We start from the raw sequence: 13,225 nt of genomic DNA, 5'->3' as shown, positions 1-13,225 counted from the left end.
ACATCCCGCCCATCAGCATAACAAGGCTCCCAGTTCTCTATGGCCTGTCCTGCCTTTCTGGATTTTACACTTTTTTCAGATGGCCCTTTTGACTGGGGGGAAGTGAGACTTCATTGTAGTGCAGATTTCCTTTGCAAGCTTGCTTGGTTGGCCAAAAAGGGCGTATGCCTTTTTTCCTGAATATATTGAGGAAAAAACGCATATGCCCTTTTTGGCCAAGTGCATCATTGTCGACGTTCTGCCTCTTTTCCTATGTTTTGAATGCAATTCCAGTCTACGTCCTGAAATCGGTTTCCTGCAATTCTGCCCCGCTTTCAAGTCCTCTTGGCAGCCTTACTTCAGTATATTTTTGGACGATAGCTGTCATTTATAACTCTGCAGTTTTGTGAATTACAGTGCCCCGAGCTCCTTTCTTCAACTCGCTTTCTTGTGAGCTGGCCGCAACACCGCAGGATTGCTTCAGGCCCTAATCTCGTTCTGGCACGGCACGCTGAGCCTTTGGTTAATTCCACTTCCTGGTGGGAAATGAGAGTTAAATTTGCCCGTCCAGTTACCTCCAGCTAGTCTCTCATTGGTTCTCCCTATTCCTGTTCATCTTCCGCAGAAATTGCAAACTCGGCCGAACAGGAGGTTAAAGGCACTGACTCTCCAAGTCGGGAGAGTGTTAGTAAAGCGTCTGGAATGTTGCACCCGAGTACCAGGGGTGGAAAACTGAGACATATTTGAACACGTCTCCCGATCACATGGTTGATCATACTCTGGGTTCCACATGCATGTTTTAGCTGAAGGAAGAATCCCTTAAACCTGGAGAGTTGAGACCCGTGGAATGAGTACCATGCAATATGACTTCAAAGGGTCTTCATTTGTTCACTGAACCTCTCCAATCCTATCACTGCTGCGTTTATGTCCCTGTACACACGTTTGATTCTCTTTCGGAGACATAGCAATCCATAGGTTTTAAGATACTTACTAGTCAGGTACATTCTTAGGCGTTTAATATGGGGTGTTGAGTCCATTTCGTTGAGCAAGGAGTAGCTCTTGTCTATTCCATATTTGGCTTAAGGAACTTTATCAGTGCTCATTTCAATCTCTGGTTTTATGCAGCACCCCAACTCACCTTTCCCCTTAAGCAAGCATGTTGGTTTTATGAATTTGAGACCCTGTTTTGTTTTGTAATCCAGTTCCTGTGTAGCCAATTTTACATTCCGTGTATTAGTGATATCTTATGATGTTTCTTTTTGTGTGTGACTTATTTCAGTTAGAATCATCATACCTGAATCCACTCATTATGCTGCTACGGGCCTGTTGACATAGATTTCATTGCTGAGTGATATTGCATTGTACGTAAGTACCCCAATTTCTTTATCCATTTTTCACTTTCTGCGATATTGAACTTGTACTGTAAATGAGGTTCTTGTAAAGAGAGCCCTCCCAAACTTTGGGGTGGCTGTGTCTTTTTGATTTTAATTTCCCTAAGCTATAGGACCATAAGTGGAAGTGCCCTAGGCTCTGTTGCTCTGTTTTTTAGATGTTTCAGGAAACACCATACACTTCTCCGGAGTGGCTGTTGGCAATTTACATCCCACCCATCAGCATAACAAGGCTCCCAGTTCTCCATGGCCTGTCCTGCCTTTCTGGATTTTACACTTTTTTCAGATGGCCCTTTTGACTGGGGGGAAGTGAGACTTCATTGTAGTGCAGATTTCCTTTGCAAGCTTGCTTGGTTGGCCAAAAAGGGCGTATGCGTTTTTTCCTGAATATATTCAGGAAAAAACGCATACGCCCTTTTTGGCCAAGTGCATCATTGTGGACGTTCTGCCTCTTTTCCTATGCTTTAAATGCAATTCCAGTCTACCTCCTGAAATCGGTTTCCTGCAATTCTGCCCCGCTTTCAAGTCCTCTTGGCAGCCTTACTTCAGTATATTTTTGGACGATAGCTGTCATTTATAACTCTGAAAGTTTGTGAATTACAGTGCCCCTGAGCTCCTTTCTTCAACTCTCTTTCTTGTGAGCTGGCCGCAACACCGCAGGATTGTTTCAGGCCCTAATCTGGTTCCGGCACGGCACGCTGAGCCTTTGGTTAATTCCTCTTCCTGGTGGGAAATGAGAGTTAAATTTGCCCGTCCAGACACCTCCAGCTAGTCTGTCATTGGTTCTCCCTATTCCTGTTCATCTTCCGCAGAAATTGCAAACTGGGCCAAACAGGAGGTTAAAGGCACTGACTCTCCAAGTCGGGAGAGTGTTAGTAAAGCATCTGGAATGTTGCACCCGAGTACCAGGGGACGAAAACTGAGACATATTTGAACACGTCTCCCAATCACATGGTTCATCATACTCTGGGTTCCACATGCATGTTTTAGGTGAAGGAAGAATCCCTTAAACCTGGAGAGTTGAGACCCGTGGAATGGGTACCATGCAATATGATTTCAAAGGGTCTTCATTTGCTCACCGAACCTCTCCAATCCTATCACTGCTGCATTTATGCCCCTGTACACATGCTTGATTCTCTTTCGGAGACATAGCAATCCATAGGTTTTAAGATACTTACTAGTCAGGTACATACATAGGCGTTTAATATGGGGTGTTGAGTCCATTTCGTTGAGCAAGGAGTAGCTCTTGTCTATTCCATATTTGGCTTAAGGAACTTTATCTGTGCTCATTTCAATCTCTGGTTTTATGCAGCACCCCAACTCACCTTTCCCCTTAAGCAAGCATAAGTTGGTTTTCTACATTTGAGACCCTGTTCTGTTTTGTAATCCAGTTCCTGTGTAGCTAAGTTTACATTCCATGTATTAGTGATGTCTTATGGTATTTCTATTTCTGTGTGACTTATTTCAGTTAGAATCATCATACCTGAATCCACTCACTATGCTGCTATGGGCCTGATGACATAGATTTCATTGCTGAGTGATATTGCATTGTATGTAAGTACCACAAATTCTGTATCCATTTTTCACTTTCTGCGATATTGAACTTGTACCGTAAACGAGGTTCTTGTAAAGAGAGCCATCCCAAACTTTGGGGTGGCTGTGTCTTTTTTATTTTAATTTCCCTAAGCTATAGGACCATAAGTGGAAGTGCCCTAGGCTCTGTTGCTCTGTTTTTTAGATGTTTCAGGAAACACCATACACTTCTACTCAGTGGCTGTTGGCAATTTACATCTCGCCCTTCAGCATAACAAGGCTCCCAGTTCTCCATGGCCTGTCCTGCCTTTCTGGATTTTACACTTTTTTCAGATGGCCCTTTTGACCAGGGGGAAGTGAGACTTCATTGTAGTGCAGATTTCCTTTGCAAGATTGCTTGGTTGGCCAAAAAGGGCGTATGCGTTTTTTCCTGAATATATTCAGGAAAAAACGCATACGCCCTTTTTGGCCAAGTGCATCATTGTGGACGTTCTGCCTCTTTTCCTATGCTTTCAGTGCAATTCCAGTCTACCTCCTGAAATCGGTTGCCTGCAATTCTGCCCTGCTTTCAAGTCATCTTGGCAGCCTTACTTCAGTATATTTTTGGACGATAGCTGTCATTTATAACTCTGCAGGTTTGTGAATTACAGTGCCCCTCAGCTCCTTTCTTCAACTCTCTTTCTTGTGAGCTGGCCGCAACACCGCAGGATTGCTTCAGGCCCTAATCTGGTTCTGGCACTGCACGCTGAGCCTTTGGTTAATTCCTCTTCCTGGTGGGAAATGAGAGTTAAATTTGTCCGTCCAGACACCTCCAGCTAGTCTCTCATTGGTTCTCCCTATTCCTGTTCATCTTCCGCAGAAATTGCAGACTGGGCGAAACAGGAGGTTAAAGGCCCTGACTCTCCAAGTCGGGAGAGTGTTAGTAAAGCATCTGGAATGTTGCACCCGAGTACCAGGGGTCGAAAACTGAGACATATTTGAACACGTCTCCCGATCACACGGTTGATCATACTCTGGGTTCCACATGCATGTTTTAGGTGAAGGAAGAATCCCTTAAACCTGGAGAGTTGAGACCTGTGGAATGGATACCATGCAATATGACTTCAAAGGGTCTTCAATTGCTCACCGAACCTCTCCAATCCTATCACTGCTGCGTTTATGCCCCTGTACACATGCTTGATTCTCTTTCGGAGACATAGCAATCCATAGGTTTTAAGATACTTACTAGTCAGGTACATACATAGGCGTTTAATATGGGGTGTTGAGTCCATTTCGTTGAGCGAGGAGTACCTCTTGTCTATTCCATATTTGGCTTAAGGAACTTTATCTGTGCTCATTTCAATCTCTGGTTTTATGCAGCACCCCAACTCACCTTTCCCCTTAAGCAAGCATAAGTTGGTTTTCTAAATTTGAGACCCTGTTCTGTTTTGTAATCCAGTTCCTGTGTAGCCAAGTTTACATTCCGTGTATTAGTGATTTCTTACGATGTTTCTTTTTCTGTGTGACTTATTTCAGTTAGAATCATCATACCTGAACCCACTCATTATGCTGCTACAGGCCTGATGACATAGATTTCATTGCTGAGTGATATTGCATTGTACGTAAGTACCACAAATTCTTTATCCATTTTTCACTTTCTGGGATATTGAACTTGTACTGTAAACGAGGTTCTTGTACACAGAGCCGTCCCAAACTTTGGGGTGGCTGTGTCTTTTTGACTTTAATTTCCCTAAGCTATAGGACCATAAGTGAAATTGACCTAGGCTCTGTTGCTTTGTTTTTTAGATGTTTCAGGAAACACCATACACTTCTCCCGAGTGGCTGTTGGCAATTTACATCCCACCCATCAGCATAACAAGGCTCCCAGTTCTCCATGGCCTGTCCTGCCTTTCTGGATTTTACACTTTTTTCAGATGGCCCTTCTGACCGGGGGGAAGTGAGACTTCATTGTAGTGCATATTTTCTTTGCAAGCTTGCTTGGTTGGCCAAAAAGGGCATATGCGTTTTTTCCTGAATATATTCAGGAAAAAACGCATACGCCCTTTTTGGCCAAGTGCATCATTGTCGATGTTCTGCCTCTTTTCCTATGCTTTAAATGCAATTCCAGTCTACCTCCTGAAATCGGTTTCCTGCAATTCTGCCCCGCTTTCAAGTACTCTTGGCAGCTTTACTTCAGTATATTTTTGGACGAGAGCTGTCATTTATAACTCTGCAGGTTTGTGAATTACAGTGCCCCTGAGCTCCTTTCTTCAACTCGCTTTCTTGTGAGCTGGCCGCAACACCGCAGGATTGCTTCAGGCCCTAATGGGGTTCCGGCACGGCATGTTGAGCCTTTGGTTAATTCCTCTTCCTGGTGGGAAATGAGAGTTAAATTTGCCCGTCCAGACACCTCCAGCTAGTCTCTCATTGGTCCTCCCTATTCCTGTTCATCTTCCACAGAAATTGCAAACTGGGCCAAACAGGAGTTTAAAGGCACTGACTCTCCAAGTCGGGAGAGTGTTAGTAAAGCGTCTGGAATGTTGCACCTGAGTACCAGGGGACGAAAACTGAGACATATTTGAACACGTCTCCCGATCACACGGTTGATCATACTCTGGGTTCCACATGCATGTTTTAGCTGAAGGAAGAATCCCTTAAACGTGGAGAGTTGAGACCCGTGGAATGGGTACCATGCAATATGACTTAAAAGGGTCTTCATTTGCTCACCGAACCTCTCCAATCCTATCACTGCTGCGTTTATGCCCCTGTACACACGCTTGATTCTCTTTTGGAGACATAGCAATCCATAGGTTTTAAGATACTTAGTAGTCAGGTACATACTTAGGGGTTTAATATGGGGCGTTGAGTCCATTTCGTTGAGCAAGGAGTAGCTCTTGTCTATTACATATTTGGCTTAAGGAACTTTATCTGTGCTCATTTCAATCTCTGGTTTTATGCAACACCCCAAACTTACCTTTGCCCTTAAGCAAGCATAAGTTGGTTTTCTAAATTTGAGACCCTGTTCTGTTTTGTAATCCACTTCCTGTGTAGCCAAGTTTACATTCCGTGTATTAGTGATATCTTATGATGTTTCTTTTTCTGTGTGACTTATTTCAGTTAGAATCATCATACCTGAATCCACTCATTGTGCTGCTACGGGCCTGATGACATAGATTTCATTGCTGAGTGATATTGCATTGTACGTAAGTAGCACAACTTCTTTATCCATTTTTCGCTTTCTGCGAAATTGAACTTGTACCGTAAACGAGGTTCTTGTAAACAGAGCCGTCCCAAACATTGGGGTGGCTGTGTCTTTTTGTTTTTAATTTCCCTAAGCTATAGGACTATAAGTGGAAGTGCCCTAGGCTCTGTTCATCTGTTTTTTAGATGTTTCAGGAATCACCATACATTTCTACCGAGTGGCTGTTGGCAATTTACATCCCGCCCATCAGCATAACAAGGCTCCCAGTTCTCCATGGCCTGTCCTGCCTTTCTGGATTTTACACTTTTTTCAGATGGCCCTTTTGAACGGGGGGTAGTGAGACTTCATTTTAGTGCAGATTTCATTTGCAAGCTTGCTTGGTTGGCCAAAAAGGGCGTATGCGTTTTTTCCTGAATATATTCAGGAAAAAACGCATACGCCCTTTTTGGCCAAGTGCATCATTGTTGACGTTCTGCCTCTTTTCCTATGCTTTAAATGCAATTCCAGTCTACCTCCTGAAATCGGTTTCCTGCAATTCTGCCCCGCTTTCAAGTCCTCTTGGCAGCCTTACTTCAGTATATTTTTGGACGATAGCTGTCATTTATAACTCTGGAGGTTTGTGAATTACAGTGCCCCTGAGCTCCTTTCTTCAACTCGCTTTCTTGTGAGCTGGCCGCAGCACCGCAGGATTGCTTCAGGCCCTAATCTGGTTCCGGCACGGCACGCTGAGCCTTTGGTTAATTCCTCTTGCTGGTGGGAAATGAGAGTTAAATTTGCCCGTCCAGACACCTCCAGCTTGTCTCTCATTGGTTCTCCCTATTCCTGTTCATCTTCCGCAGAAATTGCAAACTGGGCCAAACAGGAGGTTAAATGCACTGACTCTCCAAGTCGGGAGAGTGTTAGTAAAGTGTCTGGAATGCTGGACCCGAGTACCAGGGATGAGAACTGAGACATATTGGAACACGTCTCCCGATCACACGGTTGATCATACTCTGGGTTCCACATGCATGTTTTAGGTGAAGGAAGAATCCCTTAAACCTGGAGAGTTGAGACCCGTGGAATGGGTACCATGCAATATGACTTCAAAGGGTCTTCATTTGCTCACCGAACCTCTCCAATCCTATCACTGCTGCGTTTATGCCCCTGTACTCACACTTGATTCTCTTTCAGGGACATAGCAATCCATAGGTTTTAAGATACTTACTAGTCAGGTACATTCTTAGGCGTTTAATATGGGGTGTTGAGTCTATTTCGTTGAGCAAGGGGTAGCTCTTGTTTATTCCATATTTGGCTTAAGGAACTTTATCTGTGCTCATTTCAATGTCTGGTTTTATGCAGCACCCCAACTCACCTTTCCCCTTAAGCAAGCATAAGTTGGTTTTCTAAATTTGAGACCCTGTTCTGTTTTGTAATCCAGTTCCTTTGTAGCCAACTTTACATTCCGTGTATTAGTGATATCTTATGATCTTTCTTTTTCTGTGTGACTTATTTCAGTTAGAATCATCATACCTGAATCCACTCATTATGCTGCTACGGGCCTGATGACATAGATTTCATTGCTGAGTGATATTGAATTGTACGTAAGTAGCACAACTTCTTTATCCATTTTTCACTTTCTGCGAAATTGAACTTGTACCGTAAACGAGGTTCTTGTAAACAGAGCCGTCCCAAACTTTGGGGTGGCTGTGTCTTTTTGTTTTTAATTTCCCTAAGCTATAGGGCCATAAGTGGAAGTGCCCTAGGCTCTGTTCATCTGTTTTTTAGATGTTTCAGGAATCACCATACACTTCTCCTGAGTGGCTGTTGGCAATTTATATCCCGCCCATCAGCATAACAAGGCTCCCAGTTCTCCATGGCCTGTTCTGCCTTTCTGGATTTTACACTTTTTTCAGATGGCCCTTTTGACCGGGGGGTAGTGAGACTTCATTTTAGTGCAGATTTCATTTGCAAGCTTGCTTGGTTGGCCAAAAAGGTCGTATGCGTTTTTTCCCCAATATATTCAAGAAAAAGCGCATATGCACTTTTTGGCCAAGTGCATCATTGTTGACATTCTGCCTCTTTTCCTATGCTTTAAATGCAATTCCAGTCTACCTCCTGAAATCGGTTTCCTGCAATTCTGCCCCGCTTTCAAGTCCTCTTGGCAGCCTTACTTCAGTATATTTTTGGACTATAGCTGTCATTTATAACTCTGCAGGTTTGTGAATTACAGTGCCCCTGAGCTCCTTTCTTCAACTCGCTTTCTTGTGAGCTGGCCGCAACACTGCAGGATTGCTTCAGGCCCTAATCTGGTTCCAGCACGGCACGCTGAGCCTTTGGTTAATTCCTCTTCCTGGTGGGAAATGAGAGTTAAATTTGCCCGTCCAGACACCTCCAGCTAGTCTCTCATTGGTTCTCCCTATTCCTGTTCATCTTCCGCAGAAATTGCAAACTGGGCCAAACAGGAGGTTAAAGGCACTGACTCTCCAAGTCGGGAAAGTGTTAATAAAGCGTCTGGAATGTTGCACCCGAGTACCAGGGGACGAGAACTGAGACATATTGGAACACGTCTCCCGATCACACGGTTGATCATACTCTTGTTTCCACATGCATGTTTTAGCTGAAGGAAGAATCCCTTAAACCTGGAGAGGTGAGACCCGTGGAATGGGTACCATGCAATATGACTTCAAAGGGTCTTCATTTGCTCACCGAACCTCTCCAATCCTATCACTGCTGCGTTTATGCCCCTGTACTCACGCTTGATTCTCTTTCAGAGACATAGCAATCCATAGGTCTTAGATACTTACTAGTCAGGAACATTCTTCGGCGTATAATATGGGGTGTTGAGACCATTTCGTTGAGCAAGGAGTAGCTCTTGTCAATTACATATTTGGCTTAAGGAAATTTATCTGTGCTCATTTCAATGTCTGGTTTTATGCAGCACCCCAACTCACCTTTCCCCTTAAGCAAGCATAAGTTGGTTTTCTAAATTTGAGACCCTGTTCTGTTTTGTAATTCAGTTCCTATGTAGCCAAGTTTTCATTCCGTGTATTAGAGATTTCTTACGATGTTTCTTTTTCTGTGTGACTTATTTCAGTTAGAATCATTATACCTGAACCCACTCATTATGCTGCTACAGGCCTGATAACATAGATTTCATTGCTGAGTGATATTGCATTGTACGTAAGTACCACAACTTTTTATCAATTTTTCACTTTCTGCGATATTGAACTTGTACCTTAAACGAGGTTCTTGTAAACAGAGCCGTCCCAAACATTGGGGTGGCTGTGTCTTTTTGATTTTAATTTCCCTAAGCTATAGGACCATAAGTGGAAGTGCCCTAGGCTCTGTTTCTCTGTTTTTTAGATGTTTCAGGAAACACCATACACTTCTCCCGAGTGGCTGTTGGCAATTTACATCCCGCCCATCAGCATAACAAGGCTCCCAGTTCTCTATGGCCTGTCCTGCCTTTCTGGATTTTACACTTTTTTCAGATGGCCCTTTTGACTGGGGGGAAGTGAGACTTCATTGTAGTGCAGATTTCCTTTGCAAGCTTGCTTGGTTGGCCAAAAAGGGCGTATGCCTTTTTTCCTGAATATATTGAGGAAAAAACGCATACGCCCTTTTTGGCCAAGTGCATCATTGTCGACGTTCTGCCTCTTTTCCTATGTTTTGAATGCAATTCCAGTCTACGTCCTGAAATCGGTTTCCTGCAATTCTGCCCCGCTTTCAAGTCCTCTTGGCAGCCTTACTTCAGTATATTTTTGGACGATAGCTGTCATTTATAACTCTGCAGTTTTGTGAATTACAGTGCCCCGAGCTCCTTTCTTCAACTCGCTTTCTTGTGAGCTGGCCGCAACACCGCAGGATTGCTTCAGGCCCTAATCTCGTTCCGGCACGGCACGCTGAGCCTTTGGTTAATTCCACTTCCTGGTGGGAAATGAGAGTTAAATTTGCCCGTCCAGTCACCTCCAGCTAGTCTCTCATTGGTTCTCCCTATTCCTGTTCATCTTCCGCAGAAATTGCAAACTCGGCCAAACAGGAGGTTAAAGGCACTGACTCTCCAAGTCGGGAGAGTGTTAGTAAAGCGTCTGGAATGTTGCACCCGAGTACCAGGGGTGGAAAACTGAGACATATTTGAACACGTCTCCTGATCACATGGTTGATCATACTCTGGGTTCCACATGCATGTTTTAGCTGAAGGAAGAATCCCTTAAACCTGGAGAGTTGAGACCCGTGGAATGAGTACCATGCAATATGACTTCAAAGGGTCTTCATTTGTTCACTGAACCTCTCCAATCCTATCACTGCTGCGTTTATGTCCCTGTACACACGCTTGATTCTCTTTCGGAGACATAGCAATCCATAGGTTTTAAGATACTTACTAGTCAGGTATATTCTTAGGCGTTTAATATGGGGTGTTGAGTCCATTTCGTTGAGCAAGGAGTAGCTCTTGTCTATTCCATATTTGGCTTAAGGAACTTTATCAGTGCTCATTTCAATCTCTGGTTTTATGCAGCACCCCAACTCACCTTTCCCCTTAAGCAAGCATGTTGGTTTTATGAATTTGAGACCCTGTTTTGTTTTGTAATCCAGTTCCTGTGTAGCCAAGTTTACATTCCGTGTATTAGTGATATCTTATGATGTTTCTTTTTGTGTGTGACTTATTTCAGTTAGAATCATCATACCTGAATCCACTCATTATGCTGCTACGGGCCTGTTGACATAGATTTCATTGCTGAGTGATATTGCATTGTACGTAAGTACCCCAATTTCTTTATCCATTTTTCACTTTCTGCGATATTGAACTTGTACTGTAAATGAGGTTCTTGTAAAGAGAGCCCTTCCAAACTTTGGGGTGGCTGTGTCTTTTTGATTTTAATTTCCCTAAGCTATAGGACCATAAGTGGAAGTGCCCTAGGCTCTGTTGCTCTGTTTTTTAGATGTTTCAGGAAACACCATACACTTCTCCGGAGTGGCTGTTGGCAATTTACATCCCACCCATCAGCATAACAAGGCTCCCAGTTCTCCATGGCCTGTCCTGCCTTTCTGGATTTTACACTTTTTTCAGATGGCCCTTTTGACTGGGGGGAAGTGAGACTTCATTGTAGTGCAGATTTCCTTTGCAAGCTTGCTTGGTTGGCCAAAAAGGGCGTATGCGTTTTTTCCTGAATATATTCAGGAAAAAACGCATACGCCCTTTTTGGCCAAGTGCATCATTGTGGACGTTCTGCCTCTTTTCCTATGCTTTAAATGCAATTCCAGTCTACCTCCTGAAATCGGTTTCCTGCAATTCTGCCCCGCTTTCAAGGCCTCTTGGCAGCCTTACTTCAGTATATTTTTGGACGATAGCTGTCATTTATAACTCTGAAAGTTTGTGAATTACAGTGCCCCTGAGCTCCTTTCTTCAACTCTCTTTCTTGTGAGCTGGCCGCAACACCGCAGGATTGTTTCAGGCCCTAATCTGGTTCCGGCACGGCACGCTGAGCCTTTGGTTAATTCCTCTTCCTGGTGGGAAATGAGAGTTAAATTTGCCCGTCCAGACACCTCCAGCTAGTCTGTCATTGGTTCTCCCTATTCCTGTTCATCTTCCGCAGAAATTGCAAACTGGGCCAAACAGGAGGTTAAAGGCCCTGACTCTCCAAGTCGGGAGAGTGTTAGTAAAGCATCTGGAATGTTGCACCCGAGTACCAGGGGTCGAAAACTGAGACATATTTGAACACGTCTCCCGATCACACGGTTAATCATACTCTGGGTTCCACATGCATGTTTTAGGTGAAGGAAGAATCCCTTAAACCTGGAGAGTTGAGACCTGTGGAATGGATACCATGCAATATGACTTCAAAGGGTCTTCATTTGCTCACCGAACCTCTCCAATCCTATCACTGCTGCGTTTATGCCCCTGTACACATGCTTGATTCTCTTTCGGAGACATAGCAATCCATAGGTTTTAAGATACTTACTAGTCAGGTACATACATAGGCGTTTAATATGGGGTGTTGAGTCCATTTCGTTGAGCAAGGAGTACCTCTTGTCTATTCCATATTTGGCTTAAGGAACTTTATCTGTGCTCATTTCAATCTCTGGTTTTATGCAGCACCCCAACTCACCTTTCCCCTTAAGCAAGCATAAGTTGGTTTTCTAAATTTGAGACCCTGTTCTGTTTTGTAATCCACTTCCCGTGTAGCCAAGTTTACATTCCGTGTATTAGTGATATCTTATGATGTTTCTTTTTCTGTGTGACTTATTTCAGTTAGAATCATGATACCTGAATCCACTCATTATGCTGCTATGGGCCTGATTACATAGAATTCATTGCTGAGTGATATTGCGTTGTACATAAGTAGCACAACTTCTTTATCCATTTTTCACTTTCTGCGATATTGAACTTGTACCGTAAACGAGGTTCTTGTAAACAGAGCCGTCCCAAACTTTGGGGTGGCTGTGTCTTTTTGATTTTAATTTCCCTAAGCTATAGGACCATAAGTGGAAGTGCCCTAGGCTCTGTTGCTTTGTTTTTTAGATGTTTCAGGAAACACCATACACTTCTCCCCAGTGGCTGTTGGCAATTTACATCCCGCCCATCAGCATAACAAGGCTCCCAGTTCTCCATGGCCTGTCCTGCCATTCTGGATTTTACACTTTTTTCAGATGGCCCTTTTGACCGGGGGGAAGTGAGACTTCATTGTAGTGCAGATTTCCTTTGCAAGCTTGCTTGGTTGTCCAAAAAGTGCGTATGCGTTTTTTCCTGAATATATTCAGGAAAAAACGCATACGCCCTTTTTAGCCAAGTGCATCATTGTCGACGTTCTGCCTCTTTTCCTATGCTTTAAATACAATTCCAGTCTATCTCCTGAAATCGGTTTCCTGCAATTCTGCCCCGTTTCAAGTCCTCTTGGCAGCCTTACTTCAGTATATTTTTGGATGATAGCTGTCATTTATAACGCTGCAGGTTTGTGAATTACAGTACCCCTGAGCTCCTTTCTTCAACTCGCTTTCTTGTGGGCTGGCCTCAACACCGCAGGATTGCTTCAGGCCCTAATCTGGTTCAGGCACGGCACGCAGAGCCTTTGGTTAATTCCTCTTCCTGGTGGGAAATGAGAGTTAAATTTGCCCGTCCAGACACCTCCAGCTAGTCTCTCATTGGTTCTCCCTATTCCTGTTC

This window comes from Orcinus orca, chromosome 6 (genome assembly GCF_937001465.1).
Source record: "Orcinus orca chromosome 6, mOrcOrc1.1, whole genome shotgun sequence".
Taxonomy (NCBI): domain Eukaryota; kingdom Metazoa; phylum Chordata; class Mammalia; order Artiodactyla; family Delphinidae; genus Orcinus; species Orcinus orca.
Note: the sequence above shows the minus strand (reverse complement) of the source record.